The sequence below is a fragment of the Zalophus californianus genome, chromosome 4 (assembly GCF_009762305.2).
Source record: "Zalophus californianus isolate mZalCal1 chromosome 4, mZalCal1.pri.v2, whole genome shotgun sequence".
Taxonomy (NCBI): domain Eukaryota; kingdom Metazoa; phylum Chordata; class Mammalia; order Carnivora; family Otariidae; genus Zalophus; species Zalophus californianus.
This window is the reverse complement of record NC_045598.1, coordinates 160,663,638-160,690,881: the sequence shown is the minus strand read 5'-3', so window position 1 is coordinate 160,690,881 and position 27,244 is coordinate 160,663,638. Positions and strand designations below refer to the sequence as shown.

At 35.4% G+C, this 27,244-nt stretch overlaps 1 protein-coding gene across 5 annotated transcripts in view; it reads left to right on the top strand.

Moving 5' to 3' along the window:
- ANGPT1 (angiopoietin 1) overlaps positions 1-27,244 on the top strand; it is a 245,927-nt gene that overhangs the window by 115,076 nt on the left and 103,607 nt on the right. The window contains exon 2 of one of the 5 annotated variants that reach the window (XM_027577796.2): positions 20,725-20,870. The exons of the other annotated variants lie outside the window; for them this stretch is intronic. The gene's annotated coding sequence lies outside the window, so the exon portion shown is untranslated. The remainder of the gene's footprint in view (positions 1-20,724; positions 20,871-27,244) is intronic. 5 annotated transcript variants of the gene reach the window in all.

Genomic DNA, 27,244 nt, shown 5'->3' with positions numbered 1-27,244 from the left:
CACCATGTCCACTATAATTTAGCTCATTGTTTCCGTTTCTCTCTCTGTAAAATGGGAATAATAATAATACCTACCTCATAAATCTATTATAAACAATAAATTTAAGTAAAGTGCTCAATGAATATTCTCCTCACCCCACTCTTTTTCCTTCTCCTCTTCCTCCTTGTTTTTATATAACCTACCTCTTAGAGTAATACATTTTAATTTTAATTTTCCATTTTTATCTCTTCCTCTTTCCCCATAAAAATACTCATTTTGTGCACCATTTAAAAGATTTAAAGAGGAAGCATTTATCACTCTTCATATAATCTCTACTAAATCATGTAGGAACTTTCTAGTTTCTTCTTAGTACTCTACAGGAGTACTTTCTAGTACAAATATGATCCACATGAAGCAGAAAGAGTTCTTGGCAGCAGGAAATGCTTCACACTCTCAACAGGTCAACTTAGATGTACCACCAACTCCTGCCAGGACACAGCCTCAGTCTCTACAGATTCAAAAATGTACACTGAAAATTCTGCAATAAAGGAGGTCTGCTCTGGAGACTATGCTTTATAAAGTCCATTAGGATGGTGTGCAGGATAGTACAATCAGGCAGTTCTGTTCAAATGATAGTGGACTATCATGAAGCTTTGTAAAGAAAGGCTCAGAATAAATTTCTGTTTGCAAAATGGAACTTGACTCCTTTTGTGTCTATTGGTCATTAATCAAGACATTTTGTATAATACGTTCTTTCAAGAACCTTTGCCAGAGTTGTTGAGGTCACCATACATTCTTCATAATTATGATTGTGATAAATTAATAATCATCCAAGAGAGCTTCCTTCAATGACTGGCAGCTGTTGCTGGCTATTAGCTGGGGACTCACCTAGGTCTAATGACCAGAGAAACTACATGCAATCTCTCCATGTGGCTGCTTTCCTAGTATCCTAAAAATGAACATTCCAGGATACTCAGGTAGAAGCTGTAAGACTTCTTAAAACCTGGGTTGGAAATCCCAGGTCACTTGTACCACATTGTACTGGTAAAGCCAGGTCAAAAGGCCACCACAGATTAAAGGAGAAAGGGAACAGACTCCTCTCTCTTGATGTTAGAAACAGCATGCACTTAAAGGGAGAGTAGGGATTAATGGAAACCATCAATGAATGTCTGTCACACAGTTCACCATATCCCTTTTTTAACCCCTAAATTATATCTCTTTGGAACAGTAGGTCCAGATCAGAGGTTTTGAAACCTTTTGATATCAGAGCTCTTTTACTGTCTTAAAAATTACCGGGGCACGATTGTCTGCATGGGTACTAGCTATTGATATTTATTTTATTAGAAATTAAAATGGAGACTTTTTAAAATACGTATTTATTTCTTTATTTTAAAATCACTACAGTAAACCTACTACTTGCTAACATAAACATACTTCAACAAAAAACTGTACTTAATAAAACAAAAACTTTTAGAGAAAGGAGTGGCATTGTTTTACATTTTTACAAATCTTTTTAATTGAAGACAGCTGGCTTCCCATATCTTCTTCTGCAATATGTTGTTTTTGTTGAAGTACATGAAGAAAATGCAGGCTTACAGAGGTATGTTGGAAAAGGGAAGAGTATTTTAATAACCTCTTCAGATAATTATGAATATTCTTCTTTGGTACTACCCCCAAACTTGTGGAAGTTTCCTTAATTTTCATTTGAATGTGGAATCTAAATCCATGTCAACAAATTTTTACACTCTATTATAAAAATACATTGGTCTCTCTTGCATTTTGAATAGATCTTTCATCCATGTGATCTTGTAACATTAGGCATTAGCCATTTGGAAGATACTGATTCATTGAATTAAATAGATCAAACATGATATATTTCATTATAAAATATTTAAAAATCACCTTTGTTAATATTAATACTTAACACATTACAAGAGTCTTTATATATTGAAAAGATGTCTGGCTTACAGTGGTGAACACAGTGTTTTTAATATTTTTATTTTCTCTTGAAAGCTCTAAACAAAAAAAAAAGCAAGCTTGAATTCTGTCTTTCACAACAAATATTTCCAGTTGTTTTCCTTTAAATGACATATTTTATTCATTTTGAGAAAATGGCTACCAGATATCCAACTCTAAGTAACTGTAGCTTGTCACTCAAATGAACTTGGTGCTCCATAAACAGAGAGGCAGATTCAGTCTGAACATCACACAACTTACGAGGTATTTTCTTGGAGACAACCGTTATACTTAAGTGTGCAGCATAACTACTTTATGCATTTTTCTATGTATTCATAAGAATATTAAAAATGTGTATTCAAGAATTAAGATTTTAAACAGTTAAAAATCTTTACTGCTTCATTGAGTGCATTGAAAAGGGAAACTTTTTTTAATGCAAATTTGTGGTGGTGAAAAATGCCATAATGACTGATATTGATGGGTAACACTGCTTTGGTTTGCTGTAGGTCACCAGCAATTTCATCCATATTGCTTTTGCACCAAGGAAAATCTCAACATCATGAGAAAGCCCAATAACATTTTAATATTATTATAAAAATAATTTTGACCTTGTAGACTCCTTGAATGTGTCTCGGAATCCTTAGGTACCTGCAGAACATGTTTTGAGAATCACTGATCTAGATCAAGTATGAAGGGGTCATATGTCTGTTGTCACTAAAATAGAAGTGCCTCATATTGATAGGAGAAATGCCACATCAAAATTCCTGGTTGTGTACTGTGGTTAGACAAAGAGAAGTCTGGAGTTTAGTTCTCTGAGCAGCAATCAGTTCCTGTATGGTATGAATTTGAACCCAGAAATTTCCAAACGACATGGATAGAAGATGTGGGAGGAGTGTACAATGGGAAGAAGTAAGGATGGTTTTTAGTAAGCACCCATGAAAGATGCACAAGCAGATGTCATTCATGATATTTTAGTATACGAGAAAGGTCCCTGAACTGGAAATAATGTAGGATATCTATTCTAAATTTAGCCACTCTTGTTTGGTTTGACATAAATTACTCCACCTTGAAGCCCATTTCCCACTTTAAAAAATTAGGGGCCCAGGGTAGAGGACTTCTATGTTACCTCCTATCTCCAAGTATATCTACATATAAGGTGCTGATGCTGGCTGGTACAGGCTCACAAGAGTCTATTCTTTTCTGAACTCTGTTTAGTGACATTAGTTAGTAGCTTGAAATCTGCCATGATGGGAGCATATCTATAACAGCCTTGTAGAGACATGCATAACTGGGAACTTGCTACAGTGTCCAACTCATGGAAAATCACAGATCTTACAACAGGTATGGGATTTGCACATGCTTCAGCTTGATTTGGATGTCCTTTCCTAATTAACTAAACGATTCTGTGTTCTTGGAGTTTACTTTGTTGAAAGAAAATAATAAAGTGCAGTAGGAAAGTGAACGTTCTATAAGCATATGTCAAAATCCCTTTTTACTTTATTTATTTAGATTTATGGCCTACCGATATATTTCTACCATTTTATATTATTAAAAATTTAAGTTCCTTTGTCTGAAATTATAACAGACCTGTTTGGACCAATTCAGAATACAGAGACAGAAATAAATAACGGAGTCAATCATTTAGAGTAACAATCCCTGATAAATTAACTCTGTCCCTCAGACTTTAGGACTCCTAAATGTCAATCCTCTATGGCTTAAGAAAATTTTCTTTGGCCATCTAGATGTAGAGCAGAAAAAGAGCATGAATAAATGGTGGAACAAGCAGAGAAGCAGCATTATTTTAATCAACCAAGAAACTTTTGCTAGTTTTAAAGATTAATACCCTGTAGGACATATTTTTTCTTTTGGACAAGTACCTTCCATCTCCTATTCCTGTCATGCTCACAGTGTCTGTAGCCAGTTGTCATAACGTCCCCCGTCTGATGTTGAAAAATGCTACCATTTGCTTTTGGAAATGTGATTTCAATCGTGCTGGCAGGGATTCCTTAGAAAGATCCTTGACCCATTCTCAGGATGTTCTCAGTTTGCCAGAAGCAAGCAACAAAGGGGATGGGGTTTCACAAAGAGAGAATTCAGGGGACTTCGTGAGTGTAATTCCTCTTCAGGGCTGCCCTCACATTTCTGCCAAGACCCAGCAAGGTGCCTTCATGAGGGCACCTAATCTTCTCTTTCAAAGATATCCAATTACTCAGGCTCCAAGCTATGAAGTAGAGCTTCAGTAAGCATGAAGTGGTTCTTGGGAACCTCTGGAGAAGCAAACATTGACAGGTAATGTCACAGCTGCCTATCACTATCCAACTGGGTTGATCTCTGGGCAAGTTCCCGGCACACACAGTGTTGCTTTTAAGTCCTGCTGATTTGGATTCAGGTTTTTCCCTTTTAGCATTTTGCCTGAAATTTCTGTTTGACTTGGAACTCCCCAACCAGCAAATTAAATGAAATGAGCATGATAAAAAAAGTTCATTGAAATTTACCACAGCCATTTGAAGAAACTTCCAATAAAACCAGAAAAGAGAGCCAATGGCCATCTGCCCAGTGACATAAAACAAAAAGCTGCCCACTAGGAGATGAAATTAAAACACTAAGGAAACTAGGAACAGGAAGAATCCAACTTTTCTACAGTCTCCACTTATCTAAACTTCAGGCCTTCCCAAGAATTAGCGAAATCCATCTGGAAGAGCACTTAATACACTTCCCAACTTGCTTTTCTTTTGCCAATGACAAAGTATTAAACCAATATACACATAAGCAAAACCCATTAAACATGAATGAGTGAATGATGGAGTCCATTAGGGCACTCTGCCTTACACAGTGATCACCATGGTGAGTAAAACTCATTTTTAGGCACTCTGGCTCTGCCCCAGGTTAGTAGAGAAGATATATAGATAAGCTGGGTGAAATATAGGGTGGAAAAGATTTTTCTCTCAGAATAATGATCTATCTATTTTTGAGATACATTTTCTGTTTGATAAAATGAGAAAGGATTGACATGCCACCAGATGAGTTGGTTAAAAAAATAATCTCCTTAATAATGGGAGCTACAGTTCATAGAGCATGAACTCACACTGACTGTATTTATATCACCTATTTAAGAAATTACCAGAAAACACACACACACACACACACACACACACACACACACACAATTACCAAATAAGTTCTGGAAATCTAATGTACAGCAAACAAAAGAAAATAAAAAACAAAAAACAATCACTTTAAGAAATGAAATAGTAAATTGAGTGAAAAAATCAGAACAGTTAAAATGGCATCTAGTTTCTAGTGTGTGTATGTGTATGTATTCTCTCTTACATGCATAATAAATACATATGTGTATATGTGTATAGTAAAGTACTCTGCACATAGTAAACACTCAGTAAACATTTGATGACAAATAACTGGCTGATGAATATATCATATAGCCTTTAAATGCTGCTTTTTCAAACAGAATCAGACTGAACACTTCATTACTACATACAAATTTTAAGTCCCTGGCACATGTGTCTAATAGACTTTAGATATCTGGCATTCCCTCTCTATATTCCACCTAATTATTGCATTAACATTGTCCTAGTAATTTTTCTTGGCTATTTGTGTTTTCCTTCTCTTTTAAACCACATTTCCAAAACTAGGATATTCCAGGGTTCTGATATTTGATGATAAAGCACATTTGCTAAATTTTTGCAAACAATATTCATAGTTATAAAATATGTATTTTCTTAGATTTTTGTGTTCAAGTAGTTCTTTCATCATTTTTTTACCAGTTTCCCTTTGGGATATCTCAAGACCCCAACATCTGGTTAGTGGTTTCTTGGAAAGGCACACTTTTTCAATACAAAATGTTCTTTTTCTTAAAATAACAATAACAACCTAGTTTTCATGCTTTTAGTAGCTTAAAAGGTTGAGTAAAATTTACTTTTCCTTAATAAGTATCAACTTTTACCTTATCATACCTCAACGCACCTATTCCTGCAATAACATGAAACTTTAGATTAAAAATATGCATTCAAATTAATAATTTGGGAAGTCAATAGGCAAAATATGGAAATATCTGCAATACTCAGTGATAAGTTAAAGAACTGATCTGGTGGTAGAAGCATGAGTAACAAACTCCTGTTGTGTGTGGACAAGGTAGAGTAGGTATGGGTCTAGTATCGGTAGACCTGAATTTAAACCATGATTTCATCACTTTGACATTAAATAAATTTTTTAACTCCCTCTGAGACTCAGTTTCCTAATTTATAAAATTGGCAAACTCATAACTCAAGCTTTTCATAAACATTTATTTATTTCAGCAAACAGGCTATAATGCTTAGTCTATGCAGATCACTCTTCTAAGCACTTTCCAAATGTAATTGATTTAATTTTCATGTCAGGCTTATGCAGTAAGCATGTCTGATTTCACTTTAAAGATGAGGAAACAAGACATTTAAACAAGATGATTTTCACCTAGAAGGCCCTCAGTCAGTGGAGTACCACAGCAAGTCAGTTGAGGTGGTTTACTCCAGGTGTCTTTTAGTAGATAATTTAAAATTAATAAGAAAACCAACTAAAAAGTTGGTCTGCATTTTGCCATCATCAGGCAATAGCAATTTTAAACAATGTCAGTGATCAAATACCATTGTTCTACAGTGGATCACTCCCATCCCTCATCCCTAAGTACACATTGACCTCAATATTTATAACATTGTTTTTATAATTAAAATAAAAAGTTACAAGGGTTTGTAAAAATGGAAAATTTAACAAAAATATGAAAAATTTCTATAATTACAGATGGCCTTGAATGAATTAATATATATATATGTATGCAGTTTAGATGTACACATACATGTGTATACATATTTACATACATGTGCACACACGCACACCTTTTTCTCTTAGGATAACTAATATCAGTGGCATCTGCAGTTTGCTTTATACTATACGTATGATATTCACTGGATATTTAAGTTTGGTAAAATTTTCAGCTGCGTTTTCCTTACCACATACTTTCTTTTCAAAACATGTAAATAGTCGTTTTTAGAGGAAGTTGCAGGTTAAAATAAGTAGTTCCTAAAATAACAATAATGAAAATGACAGCAACAGAAACAAAAGTAAGTAGCACTTCCTTCCGTTATTTTTTAAACTAAAAAAATTCAAGGGTGTTTAAGCCCTATAAAGTCTGATTTACTTGAGTAGTGAATCTGTCTCAATTCAGTGTCAGACTTCATATGGAAAAGTCATATTTTATAGTGCAAATTATTGAGATTGACTAGTTACCGTTACAAGTCCAGTGGGTAATTTCTCAATTACCCACTTGGCCAGGCTCCTGGGTCAGTTGGGACGTCTTAAGCAGCAGTATATACCAATGTAAAAGAGTCAATTTTGGCAACAGATGTGATTTTTAAAAAGAACAACATCAACGCTTGTTTTGGATGGATATGCCATTTAAGGATTAAGTTAATTTAACAAAAATATTAACAAAAAGATTAAATTGGGTTTACAAATATTAATCTTTGGGTCATCTTTTCTTCGGTGAAATCCACTTCACTTTTTATATTCTCGACAAGATTGTGTAATTGAAAGCTTTGAACTTTGAGTCAGGATTTTTCAGGTTCAAATCTTACCTCCACCACGTGTTATGTAACATTGGCTTTCACACATGTGAGCTTCAGTTTCCTACTGTGGAAACAGGTTGAACAACACTTACATCATGGGGCATGCTCTGAAGAGTAAATGGATTAAATTGGTGAAACCTAGCTTTGTCCCTGCTTTCATGATCAGTGCTCAAAAATACTAGTTTCTTCCCTCACATCTTCCTTTTTCCCACTTCTCCAAAGACCAAAATACCTAAGATAGTCCCCCTGAGTAGCAGTCCAATTTGTCCTCCAATGGATTGGTATCTTTAGGAAGTCCCTAGATGGATTAAGTTTCAGTACCTGCAGGTGAGGGCTGACCTGGCTAGCACACAGAGCACATTCATCCAGATGGGATTATGACTGGGAGTTTGTAAATTTCCTGCTGTGCTTATGCCAATGTCCTGAGACATCTGGTGAGGAAATTGAGCCTGTTCACTTCTGAACAAGGCACCCAAAAATTTCCAGTATGTTTATTATATAGTTATTTTGGAGTAAACGACAAACAAAAGCTATATTTCGACATTAGAAAGATGTTGATGTATACTTAGAATTTTTTGTGTGTGCCAAAAGAAATAGAACATTCCCTTGCAAAAGTGTGTATTGAAGTGAAATGAAACAAATGCTCCTTTATTTATTTATGTAAGGCTAGACATCGGGTATATTGCATCATTTAAGCTTCATCCTTACACTTCATTACCCAACTAAAAATGAGCCCTGCTTATAAGAATTTGTGTGGTCAGTGATAAGCTGTGCTTTGAAATTGAGTGCTGTAGGTTAAACATAAGAAAGGAAAAGAGAAAGGAAGGAGAGGAAGAAGGGAGGGTGGAAGAACGGAGGCAGGGAAGGAAGGAATGAAGGAACGAAAGAAGGAAGGAAGAGGGGGAGAGAGGGAGGAAGGGAGGGAGGAGGGAAATTGTAATTGATCTTTTGGAACATTGGAGAATAGGTACTTTAAGACTGGAAATTTCCTAAACTCTAAATTCAAAAATCTTAGAAATACTTTTTTTTTTCCCCATGATGCACTAACTCACAAATCATGTATCAATAGCTTGGAAATAACTTCTCGGTTGTTATAACAGACTTTTTAAAATTTTGCCATTTAGTGAGGATCCAAAGTCAGATTTGAAAGCCTGTATTCTCAGATTTTCCCTTTCTCAGTGAGATGAAATTCAGATTCCCTTTAGCCTACACTAAATACCCTCCAGTTTGTGTGTCCTTCCCTTTGTTTCTTCCTATTCTTCCTTCCTTTTTTTCCTATACTTTATCATCTGTATTTAGAGCTAGTTTATAAAGTAATTCATAACATGACATGTAGGTAACCCTGTATGTATAGCCCTTCAACTTACAGCAGTTTGCATGCTATGCAGTTTTTTTATAATCATTGTTTAATTTAATTCTTTTCATCATGGTAAGTGTATTTTTTAATCCCCACCCTCTATTCCCCCCACCCCACCTACCTCCCCTCTGGTAATCATGAGTTTGTTCTCTATATAAGAGTCTGTTTCTTGGTCTTTCTCTGTCCCCTACCTCTCTTTTTTCCCTTTGCTCATTTGTTTTGTGTCTTAAATTCCACATATGAATGAGATCGTATGGTATTTGTCTTTGTCTGACTGGCTTATTTCAGTTAGCATTATATTCTCTAGCTCCATCCACGTTGTTGCAAATGGCAAGATTTCATTCTTTTTGATGGCTGAATAATGTTCATATATATACACACACACACACACACACACACACACACACACCCCACATCTTCTTTATCCATTCCTTTATTGATGGACACACTTGGGCTGCTTCCATAGTTTGTCTACTGTAAATAATGCAACAAACATAGGGGTGCATGTATCTCTTTGAGTTAGTATTTTTTTGTATTTGGGGGGGGTAAATACCCAGGAGTGTGATTCCTACATCATAGGGTAGTTTTATTTTTAATTTTTTTAAGAACCTCCATAATGCTTTCCACAGTGGCTGCACCAGTTTGCATTCCCTCCAACAGTGCATGAGGGTTCTCCACATCCTTGTCAACACTTGCTATTTCTTGTGTTTTTGATTTTAGCCAATCTGACAGGTGTGGGGTGATATCTCATTGTGGTTTTTTTTTTTTAAAGATTTTATTTATTTATTTGCGAGAGAGAGAATGAGAGATAGAGAGCACGAGAGGGAAGAGGGTCAGAGGGAGAAGCAGACTCCCCGCTGAGCAGGGAGCCCGATGTGGGACTCGATCCCGGGACTCCAGGATCATGACCTGAGCTGAAGGCAGTCGCTTAACCAACTGAGCCACCCAGACACCCATCTCATTGTGGTTTTGGTTTGCATTTCCCTGATGGTGAGTGATGTTGAGCATCTTTTAAAGTACCTATTAGCTATTTATATGTCTTCTTTGGAAAAACGTCTATTAAGTTCCTCTACCCATTTCTTAATTGGATTATTTGTTTTTTGGATATTGAGTTTTATAATTTCCTTATATATTTTGAATACCTAACCCTTTATTGGATATGTCATTTGCAAATATCTTCTCCCATTCAATAGGTTGCCTTTTAGTTGATTATTTCCTTCTCTGTGCAGAAACTTTTTATTTTGATATAGTCCCAATAGTTTACTTTTGCTTTTATTTCCCTTGTCTCAGGAGACCTGTCTAGAAAAGTGTTGCTACGGCCAATGTCAAAGAGATTACTGCCTGTGCTCTCTTCTAAGATTTTTATGGTTTCAGGTCTCACATTTAGGTCTTTAATCCAGTTTGAGTTTATTTTTGTGGATGGTGAAAGTGGTCCAGTTTCATTCTTTTGCATGTGGCTGTCCAGTATTGCCAACACCATTTGTTGAAGAGACTTTTTCCCATTGTACATTCATGCCTCCTTTGTCGAAGATTAATTGACTATATAACTGTGGGTTTATTTCTAGGTTTTCTCTTCTATTCCACTCATCTATGTTTATTTTTATGCCAGCACCATTCTATTTTAATTACCACAGCTTTGAAATGTAACTTGAAGTTAGGATTTGTGATGCCTCCAGCTTTGCTTTCCTTTTTCAAGATTGCTTTGGTTACTTGGGGTCCTTTGTGGTTCCATACAAATTTTAGGTTTGTTTGAGCTCTGTGAAAAATTCTGGTGGTATTTTGATAGGAATTGCATTAAATGTGTAGATTGCTTTGGGTAATACAGATATTTTAACAATATTTGTTCTTCCAATCCATGAGTATGGAATATCTTCCCAGGTTTGTTGTTTTTTTTTTTTTTTTTTTGCATCTTGAATTTCTTTCATCAGTGTTTTATAGTTTTCAGAGTACAGGTCTTTCACCTCTTTGGTTAGGTTTATTCAGATATTTTATTCTTTTTGGTGCAATTTTAAATGGAATTGTTTTCATTTTGGGGGGAATTATTTTCTTAATTTCACTTTCTGCTGGTTCATTATTAGTGTATAGGAATGCAATAGATTTGTATACCTTGATTTTATATCCTGCAGCTTTACTGAATTAATTTAACAGTTCTAGTTTTTTGGGGGAGTCTTTAGAGTTTTCGATATCTAATACCGTGTCATCTGCATATAGTGACAGTTTTACTTCTTCCTTAGCAATTTGAATGCCTTTTATTTCTTTATGTTGTCTAATTGCTGTGGCTAGGACTTCCTGTACTATATTGAATAAAAATGGTGAGAGTGGACATCCTTGTCTTGTTCCTGACCTAAGGGGAAAAGCTCTCAGTTTTTCACCAGTTAGTATGATGTTGGCTGTGGGTTTTTCATATAAGACCTTTATTATGTTGGGATATGTTCCCTATAGACCTACTTTGCAGAGGGTTTTTTTTTTTTTATCATGAATGGATGTTGTACTTTGTCAAATGCTTTTTCTGCATCTATTGAAATGATCATATGGTTTTTATTCTTTCTCTTATTGATATTAATATCACATTGATTGTTTTGTGAATATTGAACCACTCTTGCATCCTAGGAATAAATCCTACTTCATCATGGTGTATGATTTTTTAACTATGTTGTTGGATTCATGTTGTTAATATTTTCTTGAGGATTTTTTGCATCTATGTTCATGAGAGATATTTTTTGTGGTATCTTTACCTGGTGTTAGTATACTAGCCTCATAGAATGAATTAGGAAGTTTTCCTTCCTCATGTATTTTTTGGAATAGTTTGAGAAGAATGGGCATTAACTCTTCCTTAAATGTTTAGTAGAGTTCACCTGTGGAGCTGTCTGATCCTGGACTTTTGATGATTAGGAGGTTTTGATTACTGATTCATTTTCATTGGTGGTTATTAGTCTGTTCAAATTTTCTATTTCTTCTTGCTTTAGTTTTGGTAGGTTATATGTTTCTAGGAATTTATCCATTTCTTCTAAGTTTTCCAATTTGTTGGCATATAGGTTTTTATAATATTCTGTTACAATTTGTATTTCTGTGGTGTCATTTATTTTCTTTCATTAGTAATTTTGTTTTGGGGGGTCCTCTCTCTCTTTTTTGAGTCTTTCTAGAGTTTTATCAATTTTATTGATCTTTTCACAGAACCAGCTCCTGGTTTCATTGATCTGTTCTATTGTCATTGTTTGTTTGTTTTTTTAATTTTCTATATCATTTCTCTCTGCTCTCATCTTCATTATTTCCTTCCTTTTGCTGGGTTTGGGTTTTTGTCCTTTATCTAGCTCTTTTAGGTGTAAGGTTAGGTGGTTTATTTGAGATTTTTCTTGCTTCTTGAGGTAAGCCTGTGTTGCTTTAAACTTTCCTCTTAGAACAGCTTTTGCTGCATCCCAAAGATTTTGGATCATGTTGTTATTTTCATTTGTTTTCTGTAATTTTTTATTTCTTCTTTGATTTCTTGGTTGGACCATTCATTGTTTAATAACGTGTTATTTATCCTCAATGTATCTGTGATCTTTCCAGATTTTTTCTTGTGGTTAACTTCTAGTTTCATAGCATTGTGTTCAGAAAAGATGCATGGTATGACTTTGATCTTCTTGAATTTGTTGAGGCTTGTTTTGTGGCCTAATATGTGATCTATTCTGGAGAATGTTCCATGTGCACTTGAAAAGAATGTATATTCTCCTGCTTTAGGGTGAAATGTTCTGAATATGTCTGTTAAATCCATCTGGTCATTCAGAGCCATTATTTTCTTGCTCATTTTCTATTTGGATGATCTGCCCACTGATCTAAGTGGGATGTTGTTAAAGTCCCCTACTATTGTATTACTATCAAGTAATTCTTTTATGTTTGTTATTAACTCTTTTATGTATTTGGGTACTCCCATGTTGGGTGCATAAATATTTCCAATTGTTATATTCTCTTGTTGGATTATCCCTTTAATTATTATATAGTGTCTTTCTTTGTCTCTTGTTACAGTCTTTGTTTTAAAGTCTATTTTGACATCCATTTGCATGTTAAATGTTTCTCCATTCCCTCACTTTCAATCTGCAGGCATCTTTAGGTCTGAAATAAGTCTCTCGTAGGCAGCATATAGGTGGGTCTTGTATTTTTATCCATTCTGTCACCCTGTGTCTTTTGATTGGAGCATTTAGTCCATTCACATTCAAAGTAATTATTGATAGATATGTATTGCCATTTTGTTATTTGTGTTTTGTGGTTGTTTCTGTAGATTTTCTTTGATCTTTCCTTCTCTTGCTCCTTCTCCATGATTCATTGGCTTTCGTTAGTGATATACTTGGATTCCTTTCCCTTTTTTTTGCCACTGTCCCTTGAATTATATTTTCCTAGGGTACTTCAAGGGGACAGGGATTAGACTAGGCAAAAGAAGGATTTAAGCATTTCTTACTCCCCTAGCTACATACCATCTGATACAACCCCAATTTCTAACAGAATTTCTAACAGTGAAGAATAGGTTTCCTTAGTCCTTTTCGGGGACTGAGTGTCAGGTTGGGAAATGCAAGTCAATTATTTGGCCTATAGACAAGAGCTTCCCTTTTCTCTGATAGTGTTCTTAAAAAGGAAAAATTGCCCATTAGATGAAAGGCCATTTGAGACCTCATATAGTCCAGAAGTGACCACCACTAACCTATCTAATGTGTCTGAGAACATTAGAAAACACCCCAGTCCTGCACCAAGCACCAAAGTTTACACAGCTAAATGTGGATTGATTTTGGCCCCCACTCACACCAATGGCTGAGTGCCCTTGGGTTATGACAGAACCTGTCTAACTACTGTGGTGACCTTGGGCCAGAATATACAGTGCACGTGAGCATGTTGGTTTAATTTGCTTTTTTTTTTTAAGTATATTTCCTCATGAGAACTGCCATTGTGTAAATTATAATTAAATGTAAATATTATACTTTATAATCTTATAATAATTTCCTGATAAATATACCCGATAATCTAGTCTGTAGGATCATATTACAGTCTATTGCAGTTGGCTCTCCTGGTCTCCTTTTTGCTTTCCACAGCTATATTTGATCACACTTTTAGGATGGAAATAATCTGGTCTTAATCCTTTCAATAAAAAAAAGGCTGGCAAACTTCTTTTATGAGTAAATGGAAAGGGTTTTGTAAGGCAACATATATAAAAAAAGAAACATTAATCCTAACCCTTCACTTTCTTAAATGGGAATTAAGGGCAGCATTCTTAAAGCAGCCAACTGAAGTGGTGCTAAGTTCAGAAATTCTTTGGAAAGAGAACCAAACAGCTGACTTTCACTAGAGAATAAGGCATTTCAGGAGTTGGGTACTAAGCACTCGTGGTGTCTTTCCAAGTCATTTCTCTTTAACTAGGTCATCTCTTCTAAGAGAATAATGAGGGACCATAAAAAAAATAATCACTATGTTCATCTATTTAATTCTCTATTCTTAATTAGGTCCTACTACCACATTATAAGATACAATAAATCAGATTTTCTCCTCAAAGTCTAGGCTGTTTCCTAAGGAAAAGTGAGGCATTTAGAGAAATCTAACAAGTCTTTCAGTCCATCAGAAATTAATGATGCACTAAATAATGTATTTAAGAGAGCCTCTGGAGAAGAAAACTTCTATCAGGGTAAAACATATCAAACTTTTCTTTTTTTTTTTTCCAGACTCAAGCGGTAAACAGTATCTTGTTGGAGAGGAAATGCTTCTGTGAATTATCTGTCATGAACAACATCATTTCACCCCTTAAATCTATGTCTCATTTCATCTTCCAATACAGCAAACATAATTATACTTAGACATAGCATCACTGCATCTGCTGTCCAATTCCCACAGTGGTCAGTTGTCTGTTTTTCATGTTCTAACATATATCAAAATTCAACCTCTGGATTTTAAATATAGTGTTATGACTTACAAACACATTGGCAAAAAGACAGTGTTCCTTCAAAATTCATAAACTTTCTGCAGATGCAGTCTTTTATTCATGAAGATCTATTTTGTACTTGACTAAAAATAGTGTTGAAGTTAATTCCCACTTAAGAGACTAGGGAATTGAGATACTGAAAAGAAAGTTAGGAAATGGAAAAGGATTTACACTTTATCAAAGAGGCCGTTTTTAGCACCTTATCACAGCAACCACAGAAGCACTCTGTAAATTTAGTTTTCACAGCATTGGCATTATCACTTTTTCTATCTAAGATAAACTTTAGTATGCATTCACATTACTATTTGCATAAAAATCGCCAACATTTTAGCATGACAATAAGGTAATTCACATTGAAATCACATGTGATAGTTTATAAAGCCTTTGCAATACTTTGGTATCATCCGCATGTTAAAGATGAGGAAACCAAGGCAGAGAAATTGAACCTTACCCCTAGGTCATGCAAATATCTTAACCAACTGAGCCACCCAGGCGCCCGGTCATGCAAATATCTTGCAGAGGTCACAATCAAGCCCATGTCTTCTGGTTGGTGCCTCAAAGTATGTATATATAACACAGAAGCACAGAGAAAAATATGTGTAGTGTTGGTGAGCTGCTAACCAGATGAAAGTATCTTCTGTAGTTTCCACCTCACTCAAGAGCAGTTGGAGGGTCAGAGACTTGGATTCTCATCCTTATGGAATGACTGAATCTCTACGAGGCCTTCTTTTCTCTGGGCCCTCGTCTTTAAAGAGAGGACATTTCAGGAGACAACAGCCTTGATGCTTTCCAGACCTCGGAGCGTAAGAATGTGTGTTTGTGTTCTGTAAATATGGCTAAATTTCAGTTATCTGATAAGTTAAATAATAGAATTAAAAAGTTTAAAATAAAATTAGTAGTTTCAATCTCTGCCTTTTACTCAAGAATGCGGTATAAGAATTAGACAAACACATTTGGCTTTATGGTATGATTGCAATTTTAAGAAGTACCAGGAGAGTGGACACCTCCTAAATAAGCCCACAACATTTCCAGAAATTATTTTCTTATATCCCCTTAGTAAACTCACATGCATACTTGCTCAGAAGCATGGCAATTATTTTTATTAGTGGTTCTCAATTGGGCATGATCTTGACTCTCGGTCATTTTGGCATTGTCTGGAGACATTTTTGATTGTCACAGCTGGGGTGATACTAGCATCTAGTGAGGGCAGCAATGGTGCTAGACCAAATCCTATAATTTACAGGATGCTCTCCCACAAACTCACACACAACAAAATGTTATCCTGCCCTCAATGTCAATAGTACTAAAGTTGAAAAATTCTATTTAAATTTATAAATAATTGAATGAAAATTCTACCATCATAAAGCAAGTTAGATATTTTTTTTTCCCTAGGAATTTCAGTTTTGGTCCGTATGACTTACGTAAGATAGACGTATTTTCAATTACAAAATCTTCATTTCAGCTTATATTGATCCCTACGGTCCAAAAAGTCAGGATTTAATTGAGTAAACAAGTATCATTTAAAAAATTTAAATAACCAGAATGGCAGTAAGTTGGAAATCATTCATTCATGCTTTTGTGTAAATTAGTTCAATGAGAAGTCATCGTGAGGAAAAGCAGACCTGGGTGAATACCATAGTAGAAGGGGTTAGGAAGCTGGAAGATAGCATGAGAATCCTAGGCACCAGAGGAAGGGGGAGGTAAGAAGAATGATGGTGCCCACCTCGTCTACTTCTCAAATTATAAAGACTAGCCCCACCATAAGCTACAAATAGTAGCAGAACTCAACATATGTGAATTTCAGTTCTTTTTTTCTAATTCAGCTTTAAGTGGGATGGGCCAGTGATACTTAAAATAATCAATGATTGGAAAGAATAGGGTAAAGAGGATGCTGATTAATTAATAGATTGGCTGACATTGTTATATTAACTTGGGATTAGGAATCTCAGTGATTCATAAATTATATCACTAGCTTTTATTCTAGACTGTATAGTTTGCCTTGAAAATGTAATAATGAACTATTTCCTAAACCATTCATGATTTAGTTTATTTTTTTAATTTTTGCAATTTGAGTATCTTGTTACGTTTGGACTGCTTTTTTTGCTATTAAAAGTGTTATATAATACAGGCAGACAAAAACTCTATTGAGATAGTATCCTGCAAAGTTTAAGCTCTGTTTATATTATCTATTGTTGCTTAACACATTAGGCCAAAATTTAGTACCTTAAAATAGCAAACATTTATCATCTCATGTAGTTTCTGAGAATCAAGGATCTGGGGACATCTTATCTGGGTGGTTCTGGCCCTGGGTTCCTTGTGAGGGTATAGTCAAGCTATTGGCTGGGCCTACAGTTTCCAAAGACCTGACTGAAGCTACAGAATCCATTCCAAAGTCATTCATTTGGCTTTAGCCAAAGGCTTCAGGTCCTCACCTTGTGGCCCTTTCCACGAGACTGCTGATACCATGGCTTCCCCCAAAGTGATGAGAGAGAGAGGGAGCAAGATGGAAGCTGTGGTGTCTTTTTTCAAAGTGACATATCATCTCTTCTGCCATATTCTGTTGTTCACACAGACAACTCCAGTAGAATGCAGGACAGGGACTATGCAAGGATATGAATACCAGAAGGAGGGGATCATTGGACCATCTTAGAGGCTGATTACCATACTAAAGTGCCTTTAAATTCTGTAACCAGCTAGAATTCATCCCACTAGAGTGTCTAAATATAACAATATACAGTAAACTCTGCAATTGGTTACTTATAATAATGACAAGCTTTGTTAAAAAAAAAATGAACCCATGTTCTAAGAAAAACTACATGAGTTTATAGTAGATATGCACATTGATCTTAAAGACAAAACAGAACATATGTTAGGTTCTGCTAGTTTTTTTTATTGTACAGAAACAGCGTTTTGTGCTAATCTAGTCAGAATTCTTTTGGCTTTTTGATAATATAAGAAGTATAATTCTAAGTATGATTTGGAAAGGATTGACTGCTAGTCCCTGCTCTTCCGTCTCCTGGCTGTACAACCAGAGCCACGTTCTCGTCTCAGATGCCTTGTCTATGAAATAGCTCTGATGACATTCATCTCTGATGGTTGCTTTGAGGACCAAATGATATGATGAGAGCAAATATTCAGCACATTGCCTCACACAAAATGAGAGCATAATAAATAGTAGTTATGAATATCAGCTGTAATCCAGTGTTTTTAAACGATCATCATGATTCAGGTTGTGAAACTCAAAACTTGGTGGAGTCAAATCTTCCTGTACAAATGAAATAAAATATCAAAGTCCTCAGAGGGTCAGGAACCTGGGTTCTATTTTTTACTGTATTGCTGGAATAAATATAGTTTCATGAAACTTTTGTTTCTTATTTGAGTGCACATGCAAGCTTGTGTGTGTGTGTGTGTGTGTGTGTGTGTGTGTGTGTGTGTGTGTGTGTGTGTGTCTTTATACTGTATTTGTTTCTTGTCCGGATTAAACTATTCCTCTTACTAGGGGTTACAGTAAAAAAAAAAAGAGAGAGAGAGAATGGCATTATTCTAACCTGACTTTGTGTTTTCACCTAAGGAGAACCAATCTTACTCTGTTCTTGTGATTGTGTCTCTCCAAATGTCTTGGAAATCAGAGTATTTTAATACCTCTTTGTTGGAGCGTCTCTTCCTGTCTAGAATACCGTTTAAAGATGAAATCCCAAAGTGCACAATGCCATGACCTTCCCATGTTATATCATTAGACACACCCCAGGCAAGGACAAGGCTCAGTGCTTCATACCCAGTAGCACAGGGGTTTTCAGATGTATTAATGGTAAGTGACACAGGAAGCTCAGAAATCCCAGTGGAGTGACTTGCCTGGAATCTTTTATATAGCAAGCATCCATAAGGACTTTTTTAGTTGTGTGGTTAAATGAATAAGTGCTAAGCCCCTGAGGCTTTTGAAACTCTAAACATTAATCTGTCTTAATGAGGTACTGCTTCTCATGGAGGAAAGAACCATTTTGGCCTTTTGCTGTCAAATTTGCCAAATGTCCAGTAATGAATCATACAAGTAAAATTTCTTTTTATTGTTTTAATGGCATATTTTCTTTGCCTTACATTTTTAATGATATTATCATTAGTGACTTGAAATTCTTCATCTTCAGTTTGTCAGTTATCAGAAAACAAGACAGTATTTTTACTTTCCAGGTTCCCGTTATCCTAAGTAGAGTGATGAATACTTTTATAATGTGAATAATTTCATACTTTATCTGGTTTTAAGTCAGATGTTCAGCAAGTTACAGTAACTATAATGTTTAAAATGTTAAAAAAAAAAGCTGTCCCATTTTTCTCCCCTTTCACAATCTTCCCCCAATCTTGTCCCCCCTCCTTCCACCACACACAGATTTTTATGAAGGACCTCTGGGAACTTTATTCACTGTAGTCTCTCACTTTATTCATTGCTGGCCTAGCAATTCAGAGTCTAACCATCATCAAAATCACAATTATAGATATTTCTGGGTTAAAATTGCTCAAGGAGAAAGTTCCCTCTGAAGGTTTGAAACAACTAGCACATGTTGTATACGAGGTTTCTCTATACCCTATGGCCTTAAAGTCTGGAAGAATTAGTGAATATATATAATAAATGGCTTTCTGACATTACATTAAAATACAACAAAATACTGTTATTTGTTCCCAGACATTTTGGCCACTGTATAGTACATAGATTCCTGAGAGTATAAACAGAAAAGATACTTTACAGTTCTTTAAGAATGAAGGTTGGTGAAACTCTAACATTAGGCAGGCACTAGTATCAGGAATCAACAACATGCTGTAGTAAATCCTTTATCTTTATATGGCTATGGTTTACAAAACATTTTCATTTTAACTTTACAAAATTGCTTTAAGTATCATTACGTTTACTTTACAGATGGGGAAACCAAGGCTTAGAATAATTAAGTGATTTCTTCATAGTCACAAAGTGTTAGGAAGCTAGGCCTTTAAGAATGAATCCCTCATGATTTTTCTTTAGTCCTTAAACAATTCTGTGATGTCAGTATATTATTATTCCCATTTTCTCAGTGCAGAAGCTGAAGCACAGAGGAAAGCAACTTGTTCAAAATCGTACAGCTAATCATTGGTCAGCCCGAAGCTGTAAGAGTCCAATGCTTCCTTTTTTTCTCATTTCTCTGCTTTTCATATGCTGCTTCTCGCATGGCTCTAAATCCGCATTTGGTAACAGAAGGAATCCTATGGCTAATTTTAACTGTTAATTTTCTTCTTCTTGAATATGTATATATAAAGTTACAACAGAGAATTCACACTTCTTTTAATAGATTTGCAAATTGCTTCTCCCAGCCTGGCTTCAGATCAAAATATAAGTATCTGTCCTTTGCATAGCATCTTAGAAATGGCCAAATGTTTTCACACACTTCGTTTGATTGTTACAACAAACCTATGAGATACTTAGGATAGGTAGAATTAGCAGGATGATTTTTACTAATCGGACAAGTAAAAGACTGTAAAGTTTAGATGCCTGATAAAGTGAAAAAAAAAAAAAAACCCACAAATCCCTCAGTCTCCTGATGACTAATTCTGGGAGCCCTCCACAATGCTACTCTAAAGACAGCCCAGAATCCCGCAACATTCTGCCCACCTATGTATGGGTTCACTTGAGACCTTTCTCCAGCTTTGAAAGAAATTAAGTAGACCATAGCAAATCTTAGCATTTGCCCTGAGAGTTTCTTACAACTGGGCTGTTGGGCATGGAGTGTGGTAGCACAATCATAGACTCTAGGTTCAGGCAAGGTGGGTGAGAATTCTGGCTCTGCAGTGAGCTCTATTTAACTGTGCATTTTGAGGAAAATTATCTGTCCTCTGTAACTCCCCATTTTTTACAGATGAAAAAGTTGTGAGAAACCAAATGTGTGATTTCCTGATATGATGGTGACTGTCCAACAAACACCTTACTTCTTAAATGTAACATATCTCATGCTGTGGCATGAGCATCCTTGGCTTTAAGAAGTCAAAAATGTAAAAGCCTCAGGTGAGATCCTAGGATATATAAAGTTTGGGCTTCATGGTTTCCTGAAAACAATAATGTTGATATAATTTTAACATAAAAAAGGTCATGATGAAACTGAATGCTGAGAGCAACCAGCCCTGAGTGGGAATGCATATCAGGACAGATAAGAAGCTGGTAAGTATGTGCTTTCTCCAAGTTATGTTTGTGCTCAGTCATGTTGAGTTAACTGAGAGGACATACCAAACTCTTTAGTTTTTCTCTATGAGCATATGGAATAAAATTGTCATGGTTTCATAAATTTGGGGTATTTGCTTCACAATCTTATGCAGGCTATTTCTATTCTAACAGTTCCCACATTGTAATGATGTTGTCTATTAATATACTTGGCTTTCTCACTAAGACAGGGACTAGGCAAGAACTGTATCTTTTACATCTTTATATCTCCATGGCACAAGACCTGTTACTATAGAAAACATATAAATGTGTCTCAGTAGATGTTTACTAAACTGTGCTCATCCCATATAAGAAAATATATAAATGTATATATTATATAAACATACATAATTACACTCTCACATCTGTGTGTGTCCCTGTATGTCTTTGTCATTATCTGATCTAGTATTCTGTAATCTTACACTGACTTGATAAAACATGGAATTTTCAAGGGGAAACATTTAGTCTACTATTTTATCACATATGTATGTATGGATATGGATGCAGATATAGGTATATGTATATATGTATTCATGTATTCCAATTCAATATTCTGTATAAATATATGTATCTGCAAAATTTAGGTAAGTATATTTAGCTGTAAGTACAACTTTTGACAACCTAAAATATTTGAGCAAAAATTATTTCAGTTTAGCAGTTTCAATTTAAATATAGTTCAGTGTGTTTTAATTTAGTAACCTAGAAAACATTTATTTCAAAAAGGAAAAAAAGGTTTGTTTGAAGATTATTGATAAAATTTTGTTGGTGAGCTTTTTTTTACGTCATAATGTTAGAGTACGCTCTATGAGAATAAGTTTTCAGAGTGTGTATATAACCATTAGAATAAGTATTCACTTGACGTTTATGTTTGTTTGAAAGGATAATGGTGTAATGAACAGGAGAACAAGCATGATACTAATCCATATGCCATATGAAGATGGTATCTCTGTTTTGGTTGAGTAAATGAAAGAAAATACTTTTCAGCAAGGATAATTAATGAAGCCATAAATAGCATATCATCATGAGCTGAAGAAAGAATAAGTCACCTTGTCATATAAAATAATTACTTTATGCTCAGTTTAGGAAGGCCTGAAAGGGCCCACTACATATTGACCCAATCATTCTGTCAATATTTCTAAGCATGATAGTGGTGAAAGGGATTTTTCACTGTATTTAAAAAGGGAGAACAAGGGGTGCCTGGGTGGCTCAGTTGGTTAAGCAACTGCCTTCGGCTCAGGTCATGATCCTGGAGTCCTGGGATCGAGTCCCACATCGGGCTCCCTGTTCAGCAGGGAGTCTGTTTCTCCCTCTGACCCTCTTCCCTCTAGTGCTCTCTATCTCTCATTCTCTCTCTCTCATTCTCTCTCTCAAATAAATAAATAAATCTTTAAAAAAAAAGTTAACATTTTAAAAAAAAAGGGAGAACAAGTGAATGAAGAGTTTTTTGTTTGGTTGTTTTTTGTTTGTTTGTTTTTAACCATTGGAAGGTGATAAGCAAATGTTAGGTGCCTTCTCCCCTCTTCCCTCCCCCGCCACCAACTGGTGGCAATGCCTTTAGGATCAAGACAGCTTACGTTAATAGCTAAAAGGACCAGGAGTTTTACCCATCCTGGCTGAAGACTTGAAACTGTACTTGAAATGATGGGTTAGCCAAACAAAATACTTCAGCTGGACAGATTTGGGCAGGAAATGGCTCTTTGGGATCCTCGCACTAACCAAGATGCTGAGGCAGAATTTAGTGGAAAGAGAATGGACCTGTGCTTCAGACAGACTGAAGTTTTAATACCAGCTGCAGCACTTGGGCTCTGTGACCCTGATCACATTATTTAATTTCTCAGCACTTCTACCATTTTATCAGTATGAGATGGCAACAATATCTATTTCAAAGGACTGCTGTGAGGAATTTAAGGAAAGTACATAAAGGCCTTGGTTCATTAGCTGACTGACACATAGGAAGTGCTCAGTAGATAATGGCTAGTGTTATAGGCTTTCCACAAAACCTTTCCCATCAGAAGAGACTACCTGAGGGCGCCTGGCTGGCTCAGTTGGTTGAGCAACTGCCTTCGGCTCAGGTCATGATCCTGGAGTCCCAGAATCGAGTCCCACATCAGGAACAGGGAGTCTGCTTCTCCCTCTGACCCTCTTCCCTCTCGTGCTCTCTATCTCTCATTCTCTCTCTCTCAAATAAATAAATAAAATCTTTAAAAAAAAAAAAAAGAAGAGACTACCTGAGGCTATTTCTGCTCTTTTGTTTTCTCTAGTTTATTAGCTTTCTTTAGTTCTCATAAAGGTCTCATAAGGGACAGGGCTAGAGGAGATAAACCAGTGGAACCAATGGAGCATGTCTATGGATCACAGTCCATGTTTTCCAGGTTTGCTCTGACCACACCACTACTGAATTGCCAGGTGTTTAGAAGTTTCCCACAGAGTGAATGCATTCTAAGCATATTTTTGTCTTTCTTTCCTTATTTTTTTCTCAGAATATAAAATTAAATTCTCATTGTTTTTAAAGGAAGTGGAAAATATCAGCCATTTCAAGAAGAAAATAAAATTCACCTGTATTCCCATCAGCCAGACAGGCACTGTTCAGTGTTTCTTTTTCCAATGCATACAAATGTGTCTGAATACATTTATCATAATTGAGAACATATCAAGTAAATATATCATTTTGTATACTGCTTACTGTGTTGAGCAGAAAGGTTTTTGGATTTTTGTTTTGTTTTGTTGGTTTTTGTTTTTTTTTTTTTTAAGCCATGGAAAACTGGTACTTTTTAGTCACTTTGTGCCTTAAAATCTAGACTATACAATCTATTCAATGGGAGCATACCTAGGAAGTTGTGAGGACTGCCTTGATAATTGTGGTCATGGTTATTTTAAAATTTTAATGTAGTAATTTATGTTTGAAAAGGACTATAGAATTAATTTTTAGTTCTGGTAACTTGTCTTGTTTCTCTTTCTTTCTCAACCCCCTAATTGCTCTCTCTGGGAAATAACTATTTGCTAAAGATAAAAATTATTTGTACAGATTCTTGAGATATATTCTATAAACGGGGCAAGATTCATCACACAGCTTTCCTTCTGCCCCTTAGAGAAGAAATCCTAGGGGTTTTGTGAGATGCTGAAAAACAATTTGCTCCTTCTTAGAACTCAGGGTGTTGGGTCTAAATAGTTTGTACTCCTCTCTTCAGAGTAAGTCAGGCCTTGGGGCACAAGACTATTATATTAGCAGTTAAAATGAAATCTGACTCAGTCCCACAGTTCATAATAAAACTGTACTGCTAATACACATCTTAGTCTCAAAAACATAATGTTGATTAAAATGAAAGAGTTGAAGGAGCCATACAATAAGGTAACATTGTAAATCTTGAAAATATACTAGATGGTATGGTTTATTATTTTGTGCATATACCTATGTAGTATAAGCCCATATCAATTTCAGGATAATGGTTAATTCTGGTGTGTATGTAGAAGGGGTGCTTAGGTCATCTATGCAACATTTTATTTCATAATAAAAAAAGAATTCAAAGTGAAGGTCAAAATGTGACAGCTGCTAAATCTTAGTGGGAGCTTCATGATGTGTAATATTTCTAAGATTCCAAGATTTTAGACTTTATCATAAATCAGACCAGCCTTTTTTCAGTTAGTGAAAAATAGAAAGTTTTGAGTAGTCATTGCTTGTGGGGGATGGGGATGAAATCAGGAAGAAAACAGTGAGGTGATCTACAGCTCCCAAAACTAGATTAGTGAATCTTTAAAAGGACTTTTTACAAAATTCCTCTGGCAATACATGTGGTAATGAGAGCAGGTATTTTACCAGTTACTACACTTAGTTTCATTCTCTCTTATGATGTGTGGTTAATTCTAAGAGGGACTAATTCACTGTAATGGTAATTTGGGCTCCCTTCCAATAGCACTTGAGACATAACAAGCAAAGTGGTCTTTGTGAAAGAAGAAACAATGCCCAGTGTCTGTAGTCCTTTGATGAAAATGAGGAAAAATAGGGATTTCATATCACTTATAAAATGTTAGCAATCACTCTCCCTTTCTTAGGTTTGAATAACTGTTTCCATCCTAATAATCTTACTAATTCTTGGACCAAGGGTAATTTAAATAAGAACTACTCAACAAATATTATTCAGGAAAAGTTAGACCTCACACATAATACTTTGGAATGTTTATTATACAATGACGTTGACAGTTTTATGCTTGCACAAACTTATTGTATGTTCCATTGAGTAATCCCACATTGTAGGAGAAGACACACATGCACACCCACATACATACACACAGACATGCACCTACATACATATATAATTTTACCATTAGTTTTGCTGTGTTTTAGCAGATGAAAGACAGATAATTCTTAAAAAGCAACCCTAAACTTAAGAGACATGATGGAAGAGAAGATGAATAGATCAACTTTATTTCAAGGAAAGAAGCAGCATATATGGAAAGATAATAGCCTAAAAAGTCAGAATGTTGAACAGGTAGATTTTAAGTGCTAATACCTTGCAATTTCATATGAAATACCAGAGTAGAATGACAGCAGTTTTCTACCTACTAGTGGTATTCCTGAAAAATCTATATATCTCTTAATAAGGTTTTAAACTTCTGTTACTGTGTTTATTATATCATCTGCTAAGTATTTAAATTACATGAGCTGGCCTGCAGTGTTTAATGCAGGAGTTTTTCCTTAAAGATGAATATCATAAGCTACTTGTTTGCATCACTGTCATTTGTCATAGGAGAAAAAGAATAGAGTGTGCAGAAGATGTGTCTTAGAATTATCCTGTAGAGTCTTCTACCCCATCAATTCCCCACAGGTTACTGTCTGCTGGGTGCTCACTAGTTCAAATGTCAAAGCTTTCTTTTTTAAGTGAATCAGAATGTATTTTATGTAGCATGCAAGGGGATAATTTTATTCCAGATAAACAAGAAACTAAAACAAAACAACAACAAAAAAAATCCCATTCAATTAAAGGGAGATATGTTTGCAGTTTTCTGTTTCAAACAGTATCTTCTTTACTTTTAATTGAGATAAAAACAATGTGTACAAAGTTGCTTTGTGGTTCATCCATTTTCTCTATCATCTAAGTGTAAATTCAGAATTTGGGAAAAAAGTTTCTCGGTTGTTAGGCAGTATACTGGAGCTGTCCATAACTGTTAAACAGGTATTATCTATAGTGATTAAATTTGACATAAAATTTAACCCATCCAAAGGAAAGTAATGCATTGGTGATTTTAAATGGACCTTTAATGAAATAAACTACAGTGAAATGAACAGAACCTCAAGATATGAACGGAGAATCTGACACACATAGGTCGAGAGTAGGGGAATGTATGTGTGTGAAAACACATGTGTACAAGTAAAATATACACACATACACATACATATACACTTATATGTGTTATTAAAGGGGTGAACTTTATGCTTAGTGTATTTGAAAATATGGTAAAGTACAAAGAAATTATCTGCCTGAGCCTACTAAATGAATCTCATATTAAAATCTGATGGCCTCAAAGGCATGCATTTGCTTCTGACCGATTTATTCCGTGAACAGCACATTCCAGGAGGTGGTCAGGAATGTCCTCATGCCTAAGCAAGCATAGCTCCTTGTATGCTGTCATAGTCCTTCTGGCTCCCTCTTTATCCTCCATCCTCCAGGTTTTTCAGGCCACATTTTTGTGTGTTAAGGCAGACATAAGAAATGTATGCCCTCTCTGCCATAATCATTTAGGATTGACTCTGGGAAGACTTCCTTGATTCCCTCATTTAGAGGATTCATTTATTCCTTCATTCTACCCCATCAGACAGGCAGGTGGGCAGACATTTGTACCTTCATTCTAGCACTTGTAACAAACTTGTATTATAGATAGTCTTAATTATCAGAATCAAGTTTTATTCTTTTTGCTTTCGTTGTATTCTTTTGCTCCGTGATTAAAACGTGGTTAGTTTTCATTGTGTTTTTGCTGGATTTTATTTAATTTAAATTATTACCTATAACAAGATGATTGAAAAAAGTAGAAAGGTACAGTTAAGACAAGATGGAGTTATGTGGTCCAGTAAGTGAGGATATATGTCTACAGACCTATCTACTTTTGCATCTTCACATCGATCCCGTTAACATTCAGAAAGGCATCATCAATAATTGGTTATGTGATATTTTGTACTTTCAGAAACA